Raw genomic sequence first — 18,559 nt, 5'->3', positions numbered from 1 at the left:
TATCTAGATCTTAAGGCTGCCATTAGATTAAATCATTAGTGCGGACACTGTGATTATTTGTTGGTTAGAGCTAGTTATATGGCGGATCCGTTAATTAACCAAAGTTAAGAAAAAATAAAAATTCAGAATATAAACTGGAGTTTCGTTTCAAGGATCGGTTCTGATTTCTGTAGGTGGATGTGTGCTTGTGACCAAGGTTTGTTTTCTTGATAAATTTCAGTTTTAATTGATTTTGTTCAGTAGTTTAATTTCTTCCATAATTTAGATTATCACAAATCAAAACCCCCCCAATTGCATAACGTCAAGGTCGGCATGGAGGCAATTCACGAGAGACTTACCCATATTGAAATTTTTATGGGTCCTTTGGCTAAAAATGAAAATCAGATAGTGAATGATAGACTTGCGTATACTGTGGAAATGGCAAAGAGGGTTGCGGGGCAGTATGTGGATCTTGCGGTGGAGGTAAACAGCAAGATACAGATTTTGAAGGGGGAGATCATGGTGTTAAAGAAGGTAGTAGTGAATGTCCCAATGAGTGGCGGCTCGTCCAAACCCAGAGTACCAGAACCTAAGCCATTCGGTGGCACGAGTTCCAAAGAGTTGGAAATTTTTTTATGGGACATGGAGCAATACTTCGGGGTGGCTAGGATTGGGGCTGATGAAAAGGTAAACATCATAGCAATATATTTGTCTAGTGACACGATATTGTGGTAGAGGACTCAGATCAAGGATGATCTAAATGTTGAGCGTCCTAAAATTAAAACTTGGGATTGCTTGAAACAGGAGTTGAAAGAACAGTTATTGCCGAACAATACATCTTGGTTGGCTAGAGAAGATTTAAAGAAATTAAAGCAAGACAAATCGATGAGGGCTTATGTCAAAGATTCCAGTTCTTCGATCCTAGACATAGAGAACATGTCTGGGGAAGGTAAACTATTCAACTTCATGTTGGGTTTACAACCTTGGGCACAGGCTGAGTTGTAGAGGCAGAATGCCAAAGACTTACCATCTGCCATTGCTGCCATAGATAGTATGATTGACTTTACGATAGTGACGCGAGATGGTTCTATTGTTGTCCCCTCGAGATTCAAGACTAAGGATAGGAGGGATGAAAAAAGAAAGAAAAAGAAGTTTGGCGAGGGAGGATACAAGCCTGGGATTGATAAAGGAAAAGGCAAGTAGGCTGATGTGCAACAGAGTGAAGACCCCAGCAAGCGGAATGCAGGTCGTTTCATTTGCAGTGGACCATACTATGCAAAAGAATGCCTCAAAAAGGAAAGGTTGAATATAATTTGATTAGTACTTAAAAGTGTATTTTTATCAAGGTTTTATATCATCATTTTGCACTTGAAGTATCAATAACTCCTTAACTAAAGCATGTTTTATAATAACATATCTAATAATATAAGATACCTTTAATTTATGGTAAATATTCATTTTAAATGCAGGCCTATCACATAAATTAAAGAATTGATTGATGAATTTAAGAACTGAAATTAAAAGGACAAAGAGATAGCCAAACTTAGAAAAGAGATGTCGGTGCAATCCAAATCGGAACACTATTCGGTAATTGGGTCATATTAGGAGCTATAGATCTCAGATTTAGGTCTACTTTATATGGATGGAAAGGGAAGACATAGGCCTACAACTTTCATATGGAGCCCAAGATCTAAAAAGGCCATTTTCAAGTCTAAATTGTAGCAACAACAAAGAAGCCCGAATTTGTCTTCCAGCTCGAGCACTATTCAGTATTTGGCCCCTATCTGGAGTTCTAGAAGTTCCAATGAGCTGAATGTTTTCCACAAGAAAGCTGAGACAATTTCCTACAACTTTCATGTTTTCCAGTGGCTCCAATTTTGACGTTATCAATGATGTTTTGGGCAGACAAGAGAAGATAAGGATTGTCACCAAGTCAAGAGTTGGCCACCTACTCATCAATTAGTCATCAAATTAATAGTTCCTAATTTTGGCCTATAGAAGGAGGAATTTGCCATGCATTTAGGCATCTTGGTTTCCAGATCAAGATCATGCTCTTGCTTTCTTTCTTTATATTTTTTGTAATGTTTATGCTTTGCTTTCATTAATATCAAGTTTATGCCTCTCATTTCCTTTTATTTACTTAGTTAACTTTTATCTTATTTATGCTCTTATTTTGTTTATTTATTTTTCTTTCTTTCATTATGTCTAGCTAAGTTTATTATGTCAAGGTGAAAAGGTTACACTAATGGTGTAAGAATAAGTATAGTCGAAACTTAATATGGACTTTAATGTTTGATACTAACATGTTTTGTCTTTGTTATCTTGTTCACTCTTTAATACTTTGCTTGTTAAATGACTAATCTTGATTTATGTTGTATAACACTTGGTACAACAAATGCTTGGCACTTTCATAGTTCATACTGTATGGTATAACCGACACCTAAGCTATGAAAGGAACTTGATTTGTTGTTAACATAAGTTATAATCATGAATGTTTGACGAGATTTACAAGTATTAGCATTAATCGAATAAGATGACTAATGTAATCATGTTAACAATCTATAATCTGATTGGAATCTCCTTTGTGTGTGGTTTCCAATTGAATAATAAGAGTTTATACTATACTTGTTTGACATACCATTAGTGGAATCCTCTAACCTTGACATTTATTGTTATCATTGTTTAATCCTTACATTAATATTCCATCTCCAAGTTCTCATCCTCTTTTTCTTCTTCTCTTTCTTTATTATTATTATTATTATTATTATTATTATTATTATTATTATATTTTATTGTTGTTATTGTTATTATTATTGTTGTTGTATTATTGTTATTTATAATTTGTACAATTAACCTCTCTATAGTTCGACCCCGGTCTTGCCGGGTTATTTATTACTTCGACACTCCTGCACTTGGGAGAAGACATTAATCTTTTGGTCATGTCATAATTCTTGTGGGTGATAGTGAACAAGAGGAGACAATCACACACATCAACCCAATGCATGTACTAAATTGTTTAGTTACTAAGATGCAGGATTGAGTGGCCGAATCTAGCCTTGTTGAAACTAACTTAGCACGAATTAATGTGTTGCAACAAGGTAAGTTGGGAGCTATGGATTCTCTAATGTATGTTAAAATTGGAGTTAATGACAGAGAGATAGTTGTTATGTTGGATTCTGGTGCTACGAATACATTCATTGTCGCCAAGTTGGTGATGTAACTTGGGTTGCGCTTGAGTAACAACCAGACTTTGATGAAGGCAATGAATGCTAAGGCGCAGTAAATATTAGGCATGGCTTATGGCGTGCCTATGGTGCTGGATAAGTGGCAGGGAAAACAGGATTTATTGGTGGTGTTGATGATTTCGACGTCATTCTTTGCTTAGATTTTTTAAAGAGAGCCAAGATTGCGTTGATGCCTCATTTGGATGGAATTCTACTTGTGAATGAGGTGTGCCCCTATTTTTTCCCTTGTCATAAGGTAGTGATGGCTGAAAGTCAAAAGGAGGGAAGTAGCTTGGTTTCACCCATTGCGATCAGCAAGGCCTTGAAGAAAGGTGGTGAAAGGAGTCAAAACAGGTTGGGTCAGTGCCTAAAGTTATTGCTAGGTTGTTGGAGGGGTATAGAGATGTGATGGGTCCACAGTTGTCAAAAAAGCTTCCACCAAGGCGAACTATTGATCACAAGATAGAACTTGTGCCTAGTGCGACACCACTGTCGCAACCTCCATATCGCATGTTGCTAAGGGAATTGGGTGAATTGAGAAAGCAGTTGATAGAATTGATTGATGCAGGTTTTGTTCGACCTTCAAAAGCTTTATACAGTGCTCCTATTTTAATTCAGAAGAAGACAGATGGTAGCTTGCAGGTGTGTGTGGATTATCGTGCATTGAACAAGGAAACGATCAAGAACAAATACCCTATGCTATTGATTCAAGACATACTCAACAGATTGAGTAGGGCTTCTATTTTTACAAAGTTGGACTTGAGGTCTGGATATTGGCAGGTTAGAGTTACTGAAAGGGATGAGCACAAGACAACTTGTGTGACAAGGTATGGGTGATATGAGTTTATGGTTATGCCATTTGGCTTAACCAACGCTCTAGCTACTTTTTGCAATTTAATGAATTATATTCTTTATGAGTATTTGGATGAGTTTGTGGTTGTCTATCTAGATGATATTCTTATTTTTAGACGATGTATGGATGAACATGTTGTGCACTTGGATAAGGTGCTGCGTAGACTAAAAGAACATGAATTGTTTGTGAAGAAGGAGAAGTATGAGTTTGCTTGTTCTGAGATCACATTTTTGGGGCATTTGGTGAGTTTTGGGCAAGTTCGTATGGATACGAAAAAGATGCAGGCTATATGGGATTAGGCAGCCCCATCGACGGTGACTAAGCTCAGGTCATTTTTGGGCTTGGAAAATTATTATCATTGGTTCATAGAGGTTACAGCAACCCCTTTGTCAGATTTGTTAAAGAAAAATCGACATTGGGACTGGTCTAGTGAATGCCAACTCACATTCGACAAGTTGAAAAGGGTGATAATGTCTACTCCAATGCCAAAACTGCCAGATTTTGAGAAATCTTTTGAGGTACACACTAATGCTTCAAACAAGGCAGTAGGGGGTGTTCTAGTGCAAGAGGGTCATCCAGTGGCTTTTGAGAGTCGAAAGCTAAGTTAGGCAGAATAGAGGTATTCCACACATGAGAGAAATGGCAGTCGTAGTGTATTTGTCTTGGCGTGTAGAGGGTGTATTTGTTAGGGCTGAAGTTTGTAGTGAAGATGGATAATTTGGCTAATACATTCTTCAAAACTCAGAAGAAGTTGTCGTAGTGGCAGGCTAAATGGCAGGAATTCCTAGTCGAATATGATTTCATGTGGGAACATAAGCCGAGGCAACACAATCAAGTTACGAATGCATTGAGTAGGTGTTAGGTGCTTGCTAGTTTGACTACAATAGATCATGTAGAATCTGATATGCTGGATTGGTTAAGGTAGGATGTCGTGAAAGATGCAGTGTATATCAAGTTAGTTGATCTCATATAGGAGGGGATTGTAAGAAGGTATTGGCTGGATGAGGGCCTTCTCTATGCTAAAGAGGGCCGAATTTATGTTCCGAAAGGGAAGTTGAGGAAACACCTGCTAGCTGAAACGTATGACCCATAGTGGGTAGGTCATCTAGGACGAGAGCGCATGTGAGCTCTCTTGGCAGAAACCTATTATTAGCCAAAGATGGAGTTTGACGTAAAGCTTTACGTCAAAACTTGCTTGGTTTGTCAGTAAGACAAGGTGATAAGGCTGAAGGAAGTAGGGTTATTGTAGCCTTTGCTGATACCAGAAAGGCCGTGGACTTCGGTTTCGATGGACTTTATAGTGGGGTTTCTAAAAGCCAATAGGATGGACGCTGTTATGGTGATTGTCGACAGGCTTTTGAAGTATGATGTTTTTATGGCTACACCATTAGTATGCACAACTGAAGTGGCTGCTGGTTTGTTTTACAAATATATGGTGAAGTACTTTGGGGTTCCTTCATATATGGTTAGCGATCGCGATGTACGATTCACTAGATGATTCTGGATAGTACTGTTTGGGCTAATGGAACAAGGTTGAAGTTCTCGACAGCCAATCATCAGTAGACAAATGGACAAACGGAGAGGATTAACACAAAGAAATTGGCTTCACTTGCTTGATAGTGAGAAGTTTAGTTATAACCTCCACAAATCATCAGCGATGAATTTGAGTCCATTCAAGTTAGTTTTGGGGGTGTAGCCTCAAACTCTAGTGGAGATAGTAATCTAGAAGACCAGGGGAAAGGGTCCAACTGCGTATCGTTTTGCTAGGGAGAGGCAGGAACTCTTTAAACAAGCGCAAGATAGTTTGTGAGGGGCAAGCAAGTGTATTAATAGTACTTAAAAGTGCATTTTTATCAAGGTTTTATATCATTATTTTGCACTTGAAGTATCAATAACTCCTTAACTAAAGCATGTTTTATAATAATATATCTAATAATATAAGATACCTTTAATTTGTGGTAAATGTTCATTTCAAATGCAGACCTATCACGTAAATGAAAGGATTGATTGATGAATTTAAGAACTGAAATTGAAAGGATAAAGAGATGGCCAAACTTAGAAAAGGGATGTCGGTGCAATCCATACCGGAACATTGTTCGGTAATTGGGTCATATCTGGAGCTATAGATCTCAGATTTAGGTCTACTTTATATGGATGGAAAGGTAAGACATAGGCCTACACTTTTAATATGGAGCCCAAGATCTAAAAAGGCCATTTTCAAGTCCAAATTGTAGCAACAACAAAGAAGCTTGAATCTGTCTTCCAACCCGAGCACTTTTTAGTATTTTGGCTATATTTGGAGTTCTAGAAATTGAAATGAGCTGAATTTTTTATACAAGAAATCTGAGACAATTTCCTACAACTTTCATGTTTCAAGTGGCTCTAATTTTGACATTATAAATGACATTTTGGGCAGACAAGAGAAGATAAGGATTGTCACCAAGTCAAGAGTTGGTCACCCACTCATTAATTAGTCATCAAATCAATAGTTCCCAATTTTGGCCTATAAAAGGAGGCATTTGCCATGCATTTAGGCATCTTGGTGTCTAGATCAAGATCATGCTCTCACTTTCTCTATTTGCTAGGGAGAGGCAGGAACTCTTTAAATAAGCGCAAGATAGTTTGTGAGGGGCAAGCAAGTGTATTAATAGTACTTAAAAGTGCATTTTTATCAAGGTTTTATATCATCATTTTGCACTTGAAGTATCAATAACTCCTTAACTAAAGCATGTTTTATAATAATATATCTAATAATATAAGATACCTTTAATTTGTGGTAAATGTTCATTTTAAATGCAGGCCTATCACATAAATGAAAGGATTGCTTGATGAATTTAAGAACTGAAATTGAAAGGATAAAGAGATGGCCAAACTTAGAAAAGGGATGTCGGTGCAATCCAAACGAGAACACTATTCGGTAATTGGGTCATATTAGGAGCTATAGATCTCAGATTTAGGTCTACTTTATATGGATGGAAAGGTAAGACATAGGCCTACAACTTTCATATGGAGCCCAAGATCTAAAAAGGCCATTTTCAAGGCTAAATTGTAGCAACAACAAAGAAGCCCGAATTTGTCTTCCAGCTCGAACACTATTCAGTATTTGGCCCATATCTGGAGTCCTAGAAGTTCCAATGAGCTGAATGTTTTACACAAGAAAGCTGAGACAATTTCCTACATCTTTCATGTTTTCCAGTGGCTCCAATTTTGACGTTATCAATGATGTTTTGGGCAGACAAGAGAAGATAAGGATTGTCACCAAGTCTAGAGTTGGTCACCCACTCATTAATTAGTCATCAAATCAATAGTTCCCAATTTTGGCCTATAAAAGGAGGCATTTTCCATGCATTTAGCCATCTTGGTTTCCAGATCAACACCATGTTCTTACTTTCTCTCTTTGTATTGCTTATGTTTTGCTTTCATTAAGATCAAGTTTATGTCTTTCATTTCCTTTCCTTTACTTAGTTAACTTTTTATCTTATCTATGTTCTTATTTTGTTTATCTATTTTTCTTTCTTTCATTATGTCTAGCTAAGTTTATTATGTCAAGGTGAAAAGGTTACACTAATGGTGTAAGAATAAGTATAGTGTAAACTTAATATGGACTTTAATGTTTGATACTAACATGTTTTGTATTTGTTATCTTGTTCACTCTTTAATTCTTTGCTTGTTAAATGACTAATCTTAGTTTATGTTGTATAACACTTGGTACAACAAATGCTTGGCACTTTCATAGCCCATAATGTATGGGATAACCGACACCTGAGCTATGAAAGGAACTTGATTTGTTGTTAACATAAGTTATAATCATGAATGCTTGACGAGATTTACAAGTATTAGCATTAATTGAATAAGATGACTAATGTAATCATGTTAACAATATATAATCTGATTGGAACCTCCTTTGTGTGTGGTTTCCAATTCAATAATAAGAGTTTATACTATACTTGTTTGACATACCATTAGAGGATCCTCTAACCTTGACATTGTTTGTTATCATTATTTAATCCTTACGTTAATTTTCCATCTCAAAGTTCTCATCAACTTTTCTTCTTCTTCTTCTCCTTCTTTTTCTTTATTATTGTTATTATTATTATAATTGTTATTACTATTACTACTACTACTAGTAGTAGTATTATTAGTATTATTATCGCTACTATTATTGTTGTTGTTGTTGTTATTGTTACTATTGTTGTTGTTTATAATTGTTGTTTATAATTTGTACAATTAACCTCCCTGTGGTTCGACCCTGGTCTTACCGGGTTATTTATTACTTTGACACTCTTGCACTTGGATTAAGACATCAATCTTTTCGTCGTGTCACGTATGATGAAATACACTAATCAGAAGCGGAGACCTTTGGAGTTTGATGCTGGTGACAAGGTGTTATTGAAGGTGACTCCACAGATATGGAAAAAGATAGTTGGGAAAAACAGCACCATAGATTTATGCTAAGGTATGATGGGTCGTTTGAGGTGATAGGGAGAGTGGGTACTGTTGCGTATAGGCTGAAGCTACCAGAAAGGCTGAAGCTTTATCCCATATTCCATGTTAGCCATCTAAAACCTTTTCATGAAGATCTTGAGGATTCGAAAAGGCGCAAATCCTAAGGGCTCCACCTACGATTTAGAAGCAATTTGAGTAGGGAATCGTGAAGATTTTGGACCATAGGAAACTTGATCAGCACAAGAAAAATCAACAGACATAATTTCTTGTAAAATAGGAAGAGGGTCAGGAGGTTTCGTGGGAGAAAAACACTAACTTATAGCAATTTGAAGACTTGGTGTAGGATTATCTTACTACAGATCCGACGAGGGTGTTGGCTTCTTCTAGTAGGGGAGGTTTGTCACAACCTTAGGCACAAGGGTGCACTAACGATTCGCTACTAGGAAGTGGCATCACGCAAGTGCAGAGGCAATATACGTGGGTAGTGCAAATTTCAATAGCGAGTATAACGGGTGCGTGCGAACAGTAGGTTTATGCTTCACACCATTATGGAATTAGACGATGGACTGTCTAAGTCATCTTGAGCTGCACATGAGGGCTGGTAGCTGGGGAAAATCAATTTGGGCAGTTTGGTTTGTTGGGTGGCAGACCAAGGAAGTTACATGTGGGCAGTTACTGACACGACTAAAAGATTGATGTCTTCTCCCAAGTGCAGGAGTGTCGAAGTAATAAATAACCCGGCAAGACCGGGGTCGAACCACAGGGAGGTTATTTGTACAAATTATAAATAACAATAATACAACAACAATAACAATAACAATAACAACAACAATAATAATAATAATAACAAGAATAATAATAATAATAATAATAATAATAATAATACTAATAATAGTAGTAGTAGTAGTAGTAGTAGTAGTAGTAGTAGTAGTAGTACTAATAATAATAGTAATAATAAAGAAAGAGAAGAAGAAGAAGATGATCAGAACTTGGAGATGGAAAATTAATGTAAGGATTAAACAATAATAATAACAAATGTCAAGGTTAGAGGTTCCACTAATGGTATATCAAACAAGTATAGTATAAACTCTTATTATTGAATTGGAAACCACACACAAAGGAGGTTCCAATCAGATTATATAGTGTTAATGATTAGTACTTAAAAGTGCATTTTTATCATGGTTTTATATCATCATTTTGCACTTGAAGTATCAATAACTCCTTAACTAAAATATGTATTATAATAATGTATCTAATAATATAAGATACCTATAATTTGTGGTAAATGTCTATTTTTAATGCAGGCCTATCACATAAATGAAAGGATTGATTGATGACTTGAAGAACTTAAATTGCAAGGATAAAGAGATGGCCAAACTTAGAAAAGAGATGTCGGTGCAATCCAAACCGGAACACTGTTCGGTAATTGGGTCATATCTGGAGCTAAAGATCTCAGATTTAGGTCCAATTTATATGGATGGAAAGGTAAGACATAGGCCTACAACTTTCATATGGAGCCCAAGATCTAAAAAGGCCATTATCAAGTCCAAATTGTAGCAACAACAAAGAAGCCCGAATCTGTCTTCCAGCCCGAGCACTGTTCGGTATTTTGGCCATATCTAGAGTTCTAGAAGTCCAAATGAGCTGAAGTTTTTACACAAGAAAGCTGAGACAATTGCCTACAACTTTCATGTTTGCAACTGGCTCCAGTTTTGACGTTATCAATGACGTTTTGGGCAGACAAAAGAAGATAAGGATTGTCACCAAGTCAAAAGTTGGTCACCCACTTATCAATTAGTCATTTGCCACCCACTCATCAATTAGTCATCAAATCAATAGTTCCCATTTTTGGCCTATAAAAGGAGACATTTGCCATGCATTTAGGCATCTTGGTTTCCAGATCAAGATCATGCTTTTCCTTTCTCTCTTTGTATTTTTTATGCTTTGCTTTCATTAATATTAAGTTTATGCCTTTCATTTCCTTTCCTTTACTTAGTTAACTTTTATGTTCTTATTTTGTTTATCTATTTTCTTTTCTTTCATTATGTCTAGCTAAGTTAGTTATGTCAAGGTGAAAAGGTTACACTAATGGTGTGAGAATAAGTATAATGTAAACTTAATATGGACTTTAATGTTTGATACTAACATGTTTTATATTTGCTATCTTGTTCACTCTTTAATACTTTGCTTGTTAAACGACTAATCTTGATTTATGTTGTATAACACTTGGTACTACAAATGCTTGGCACTTTCATAGCCCATAATGTATGGTATAACCGACGCCTGAGCTATGAAAGGAACTTGATTTGTTGTTAACATAAGTTATAATCATGAATGCTTGACGAGATTTACAAGGATTAGCATTAATTGAATAAGATGACTAATGTAATCATGTTAACAATATATAATCTGATTGGAACCTCCTTTGTGTGTGGTTTCCAATTCAATAATCAGAGTTTATACTATACTTGTTTGATATACCATTAGTGGAACCTCTAACCTTGACATTTGTTATTATTATTGCTTAATCCTTACATTAATATTTGATCTCCAAGTTCTCATCATCATCATCATCTTCTTCTTCTCTTTCTTTATTATTATTATTATTATTATTATTAGTACTACTACTATTATTATTATTATTATTATTATTATTACTATTATTATTATTATTATTATTATTATTATTATTATTGTTAGTATTATTATTATTGTTGTTATTGTTATTGTTATTGTTGTTGTATTATTGTTATTTATAATTTGTACAATTAACCTCCCTGTGGTTCGACCCCGGTCTTGCCGGGTTATTTATTACTTCGACACTCCTGCACTTGGGAGAAGACTGTATCTTTTCGTCGTGTCAAGTTTTTGGCGCCGTTGCCGGGGAGGTAAGTTCTTGTATAAATTATAATATTTATTTTATTTTCTCTTTTCACTTTTCTTATATATAACTTTGTTTCTTTTCTCTTGTTTCTTCTTCTTTTATTTTCTTCTTCCTTTTATTTTATTTCTACACGTGCATGAGAGTGTGGTCACGTACATCAAGTGGTAGACTTTGTAGGGTATCCTCATCATTTTCAGAAAATATGGCTGAAGAAGATAATCAATCACTTCATAATGAAAATAATGAGAATAACCGTGCTAGAACACTTAGAGACCACATGAATCCCACAAGAACAAGTGCACCATCATGCATAGTTTTTCCTCCTGATGCATCTCATTTTAATTTTAAACCAGGTATTATTCAACTTTTACCTTCATTTCATGGTTTAGAATTGGAAAATCCATACTTGCATTTAAGGGAATTTGAGGAGGTGTGCAACGTATAGTTTTTCCTCCTGATGCATCTCATTTTAATTTTAAACCAGGTATTATTCAACTTTTACCTTCTTTTCATGGTTTAGAATTGGAAAATCCATACTTGCATTTAAGGGAATTTGAGGAGGTGTGCAACACATATAATAACTTAAATTGTAGCATGAACACCATCAGATTAAAGCTTTTTCCTTTTTCATTAAAAGATAAAGCTAAAACATGGCTACAAAATTTGAGACCAGGATCCATTCGTGCTTGGGATGAAATGCAACAACAGTTTTTAAAGAAGTTTTTCCCATCTCATAGAACAAACTCTTTCAAAAGACAAATCACCACTTTCACTCAAAAACCAGGAGAAACATTTTATAAATGTTGGGATAGGTATCGAGATTTGCTTAGTACTTGCCCCCATCATGGTTTTGAAACATGGAGATTGGTTTCACATTTCTATGAAGGGTTAACACCTAAAGATAGGCAAATGGTTGAATTGATGTGCAATGGAACTTTTGAAGATAAAGACCCTGATGTAGCAATGGAGTACTTAGACTTGTTAGCTGAAAATGCTCAAAATTGGGACACCGCGGGTACATATGAGGCACCGAGTAAAACTCAACCTCATACATCTAGTGGAGGTATGTACAACCTTAGGGAAGATCATGACCTTCAAACCAAGTTTGCATCTTTAGCTAGAAAAGTCGAGGCACTAGAATTGAAAAAGAGTGGTCAATTAAAATCTGTTGAAAACATTGTGTGTCAAATTTGTGAAACAAATGAACACTCAACCAATGATTGTCCAACCTTGCCTTCTTTTAAGGAATGTCTCCATGAACAAGCCCATGCTTTAAACAGTTTCCAAAGGGCCAACTACAACCCATACTCCCAAACATACAACCCTGGTTGGAGAAATCACCCAAATTTCAATTGGAAGAGTGAGAACAACAATGCACAAACTTCACAACCACCCTTTCAAGCACACCACAATTTCCAAAATTCTTATGGATATGCACCTTCTTATGCTCCACCTCTTAGAAGTAATTTTGAGGAAACTTTGTATGCATTCATTGAAAAGCAAGAGACAATCAACACTCAACTTACTCAAAGCATAACAGATTTTAAAGAAACTCTTGCAAAATTCATATCTGCTCTTAGTTTTCAAGAGCAAGGTAAGTTTCCATCTCAACCACAACAAAATCTCAAGGAGCAATATAATGCAAATGCAAGTAGTTATGGAAGTCAACACATGGATCAAGTCAAATCAGTCATCACTTTTTGTAGTGGAAAGGTTATTCAAAAACCAATTCTTGAACCTTGTGAGAAAGATGATGAGTCAACCTCTAAGGGTAAGGAAGGGGTTGAATCTGAAAATAGCAAAGAAATGACTGATTCTCCGCCAGCACTTTCATTTTCTCATGCCATGACCAATCAGGAAGAAATCGAGGATGAAAAAGGCACCGAAAAGGTTGATGCGGATCTTTTATCAAAAGTGACAACAGATTCAACACCCGACATCACACCAATCGACGATTACTTTCCTGATAAATCTCTACTTTCTCTTAGTTCAATGCCTTGGTTTGCTAAAAATATCAATTTTCTTACTTCAGGATTTTTGCCAGCTCACTGGAGTATTGAAGACAAAAGAAAATTTTTGAGCAACGAGCAAAATTTTTGTTGGGATGACCCTTACTTATTCAATTATTGTCCTGATCAAATATTTCAAAAATGCATTTTCGACAATGAGGTAAGTAATTTCATTAAATTTTGTCACTCTAAGGCATGTGGGGATCATTTCTCTTCAAAAAAGAGGATTGTAGAAATCTTACAAAGTGGATTTTCCTGGCCAACCATATTTAAGGAGTCACATGCATTTTGCAAAAACTGTGAAAATTATCAAAAGGTGGGATTTATTTCAAAACACAGAGAGTCTTTAGATAATCTTCTATTGACTCTTAAGTCTCATCATAGTCAAGATAAGCATCGTGCAATTCATAACTTAGGAACCCATTTTCATAAAGAACATGCTTGGCATAGTCTTGGGAATCTGACTAAAAAAAGACCCTGTTTGCCAGTTTTTAAGAAAACTGGATGGGAAGCCTATCCCCGACCCATAGAGGGCGTTTAAGTCGTTCTTGGACGTAAAACCAAGGGAAGATGTGAGCCACAATCACAACTGCAATTTGAGTCTTAGCTTGTAAAAATTTATGTATTTTCTTTTTATTAATAACATAATATTTGTGTTTTGTCATTTCTTATTTTTGTTTCAGTGTGTTTCAGGTTTGTTAATGTTCATTATTTCAGGTGATATCTTCTATACTCTATCTTTCTACCTTAGAACATTGAGGACAATGTCTCGTTTTGGTTGGGGGGAGAGGGTAGTAGTTGATAAAAAAAAAAAAAATTGTTTTTCATTTCATAAAGCATGTACATAATTGTTGTTACTAGGATGGCAGAGTAAAGGAGCTCTTTTGTTAAAGTGACTCTTGAGATGCATCTTAGTAATCATTCTTAACAAGGTCTATTATAATACCTCCTGAAATATTCAGGTTTACAAACTCTCGTATTGTTACCGCTGAATTCTGCTCATATACTTATTTAACATGTATTCTTAAACCTTAATTTACACACACACACTTTATGTTATTATTATTATTATTATTAACATATGATTGTGGGTTGCATATTGGATTATTACATTATTTATGTTCTTTTGTTAAAGATAACAACTAAGGGAAAGGGATTGTATATAATTAAAAAAAAAAAGAAAAAAAGAAAAAAAAAAGAAAAAAAATGATGATAATAAAAATGCAATTAAGCCCGAAGGGGTGTTTTAAAACCTAATACCATAAAGTCAACTGATTAATGCTAATACTTGTAAATCTCGTCAAGCATTCATGATTATAACTTATGTTAACAGCAAATCAAGTTCCTTTCATAGCTCAGGTGTCGGTTACACCATATAGTATGGGCTATGAAAGTGCCAAGCATTTGTTGTACCAAGTGTTATACAACATAAATCAAGATTAGTCATTTAACAAGCAAAGTATTAAAGAGGGAACAAGATAACAAATATAAAACATGTTAGTATCAAACATTAAAGTCCATATTAAGTTTACATTATACTTATTCTTACACCATTAGTGTACCCTTTTCACCTTGACATAATTAACTTAGCTAGACATAATGAAAGAAAGAAAAATAGATAAACAAAATAAGAACATAAAAGTTAACTAAGTAAAGGAAAGGAAATGAAAGGCATAAACTTGATATTAATGAAAGCAAAGCATAAACATTACAAAAAATACATAGAGAGAAAGCAAGAGCATGATCTTGATCTGGAAACCAAGATGCCTAAATGCATGGAAAATGCCTCCTTTTATAGGCCAAAATTAGAAACTATTGATTGGATGACTAATTAATGAGTGGGTGGCCAACTCTTGACTTGGTGACAATCCTTATCTTCTCTTGTTTGCCCAAAACGTCATTGCTAACGTCAAAATTCAAGCCACTTGAAAACATAAAAGTTGTAGGAAATTGTCTCAACTTTCATGTGAAAAATCTTCAGCTCAAGTCGACTTCTAGAAACTCCAAATATGGCTAAAATACTGAACAATGCTTTGGTTGGAGGATAGATTTAGGCTTCTTTGTTGTTGCTACAATTTGGACTTGAAAATGGCCTTTTTAGATCTTGGGCTCCATATGAAAGGTGTAGGCCTATGTCTTTAGATATGATCCAATTACCGAACAGCGTTCCGGTTTGGATTGCACCGACATCTCTTTTCTAAGTTTGGTCATCTCTTTCCCCTTGCAATTTAAGTTCTTAAAGTCATCAATTAATCCTTTCATTTATATGATAGGCCTACATTTAAAATGAATATTTACCACAAATTAGAGGTATCTTATATTATTAGATATATTATTATAAAACATGCTTTAGTTAAGGAGTTATTGATACTTGAAGTGCAAAATGATGATATAAAACCATGATAAAAATAGGCTTTTAAGTACTAATCAATACCCATTTCTCAATGATATCAAAATAATTTTTTGTTTTATATATGAATATTATTTGTCTTTTTTTTTAATAGGACTGATGTCAAAAATTTAAATACTAAATATGGATTATGTTCATTATTTATTTTTGGTAACTCAAACGTAACTCTCTTTTTTAGGGATAAACGTCAATATTTTAGACGCGTCTCCTATAATTTAGGGATTGATGTCATACATTGTTTTGATGTGTTTCCTATAAACATTATTTGTCGACACGTATCTTTTATTTAGAGAAAAGGACCGATGATATAGATTATATCCATCACTTCTTTTTGGTAACTCAAACGTAACTCTCCCTTTAGGATTAAATGTTGACATTTTAGACTAGTCTCCTATTTTTAGGAACTAATATCATTTTTTGATGTGTCTTCTATTTTTAGGGACCGACGTTAACCATCATTAAAAAACAAATTGCAAATAAGTTAAAAATATAATAGTATTTGAATCAAATAAAAAACACACAAGTAAGGGTAACCTTTCTCTTGAAATGTCAAGGTTAGAGGTTCCACTAATGGTATGTCAAACAAGTATAATATAAACTCTTATTATTCAATTGGAAACCACACATAAAGGAGGTTGCAATCAGATTATAAATTGTTAACATGATTACATTAGTCATCTTACTCGATTAATGCTAATACTTGTAAATCTCGTCAAGCATTCATGATTATAACTTATGTTAACAACAAATCAAGTTCCTTTCATAGCTTAGGTGTCGGTTACTAACACGATCAAAGAGTTGATGTCTTATCCCAAGTGCAGGAGTGTCAAAGTAAAATAACCCGGCAAGACCGGGGTCAAACCACAGGGAGGTGAATTATATAAATTACAAATAAAGAAAAAGAGTTGAAGAGAATAATAACAGAAAAAGAGTTGAAGAAAGTTTTGGGATGTGATATTGATGTAAGGATTAAACAATAACAAAACATATGTCAAGGTTATAGGATTGACTAATGGTATTTCAAATAAATATAATATAAACTCTTTTTATTACTCAACTAGAAACCACACATAAAGGAGATTCTAATCGGATGATTTCTCGTTATTAGTTCATTATAAATTACTAACATGATCATATTAATTATCTTATCTAAGTAATACCATACTTATAAATATCATCAAGCATTCATGTTGCTAGTTTATGTTAACAACAAATCAAGTTCCTATCATAATAACGATGTCGGCCGAAAACTATGAAGGATCAAGCATTTGATGTACCAAATATTATACAACACAAATCTAAATTAAACATTTAATAAGCAAGGTATTAAGAATTAGTAAGATAAAAAGATAAAACATGTTAATAACAATCTTTCTTGGATATAAACATTTAAAGCTAATGTTGAGTTTATATTATACCTATTCTAACACCATTAGAGAAACCTTTTCACCTTGACATAATTAACTTAGCTAAACATTAAGAAGGAGAAAAACACAAATAAACAATATAAGAACATAAACATAATATAAGCTAACTAAGTATAGTAAAGGAAATGAAAGAGCATAAACAAGAGATTACTATAGCATAAAAGAAAACTTGAACATTACAAAGATGTAGAGAGAAAGCAAGAAGATAACTTTGATCTGAAAATTAAAATGACTAAATACATGGACAATGCCTCCTTTTATAGGCTAAGTTTCAAAACTATTGATTGATTGAAGAATTGGTGGGCATCCATTGATTTGGTGGCTGGTTTTTGACATTAATGGCTGCTGGTTTTTTGATATTGTGGGCTGATTTTTGATATTGTTGGCTGGCCAAAACGTCATTACTCACATCAGAATTATAGCCAACTGAATTGTGGAAGCTGTGGGCAATTGTCTTAGCTTTCCATAAAAAAAAAACCAGAGCTCATTTGGACTTCTAGAACTCAAGATATGAGCCAAAGACCAAATAGTACTTGAGGTGCAGGACAGCTTCCGACGTCTTCGTTGTTGCTAATATTTGAGCTTGAAAACGGTAGAACTGAGTCTTTGAGTTCATATGAAAGTTGTAACTCTATGTCTTACCTTTCCATCGATATAAAATGGACCTAAATCTGATATCTACAGCTCCAGATATGATCAAATTACTGAACGGTGTTCGAGTTTGGAATGCACCAGCAACACTTTGCTAAGTTTGGCCTTCTTTTTATCCTTTCAATTTCAATCCTTAAACTCATCAATCAATCCTTTTATTTATGTGATAGACCTGCATTTAGGATGAACATTTACCATGAATTAAAGGTATATTATATTTTTAGACTTGCTAATATAAAACATGCTTTTGTTAGGGAATTTAATGATACTTTAGGTGCAATATGATGACATAAATCCTTAATGAGAATGCACTTTTAAGTACTAATCACACCCCCCAACCAGCTTATTACTAGTCCCTAGTAATCAAAGCATTAAAATAGAAAAATAATTTGCAAATACCACAAAGCAAGGCATTCATCATTTAACTTCTATTAATCTATCCAGATAAACAAACTCTCATTAAATTTATATATCTGCTTAATACCTCTTAAACAAGATATTAGTAAACCTTCTTTCGGTGCTCAATAAATCAAAACATAGCTATGGAGCTTTTCATGGAAGAAAACAAAATTTTTGTTCTAATGTTTAAAGTTAACTTCCTTGGGTTGGGATTGTTATCTTTTTCTTTTTCTTTTTTTTTGAAAGCAAGAATTTATAGCACAATGTATCCTGAACC

This window comes from Populus euphratica, unplaced genomic scaffold (genome assembly GCF_000495115.2).
Source record: "Populus euphratica unplaced genomic scaffold, PopEup_1.0 scaffold436.1, whole genome shotgun sequence".
In the NCBI taxonomy this organism is placed as follows: Eukaryota; Viridiplantae; Streptophyta; class Magnoliopsida; order Malpighiales; family Salicaceae; genus Populus; species Populus euphratica.
The sequence above is the reverse complement of the archived record's forward strand: the minus strand, read 5'-3'. Positions refer to the sequence as shown.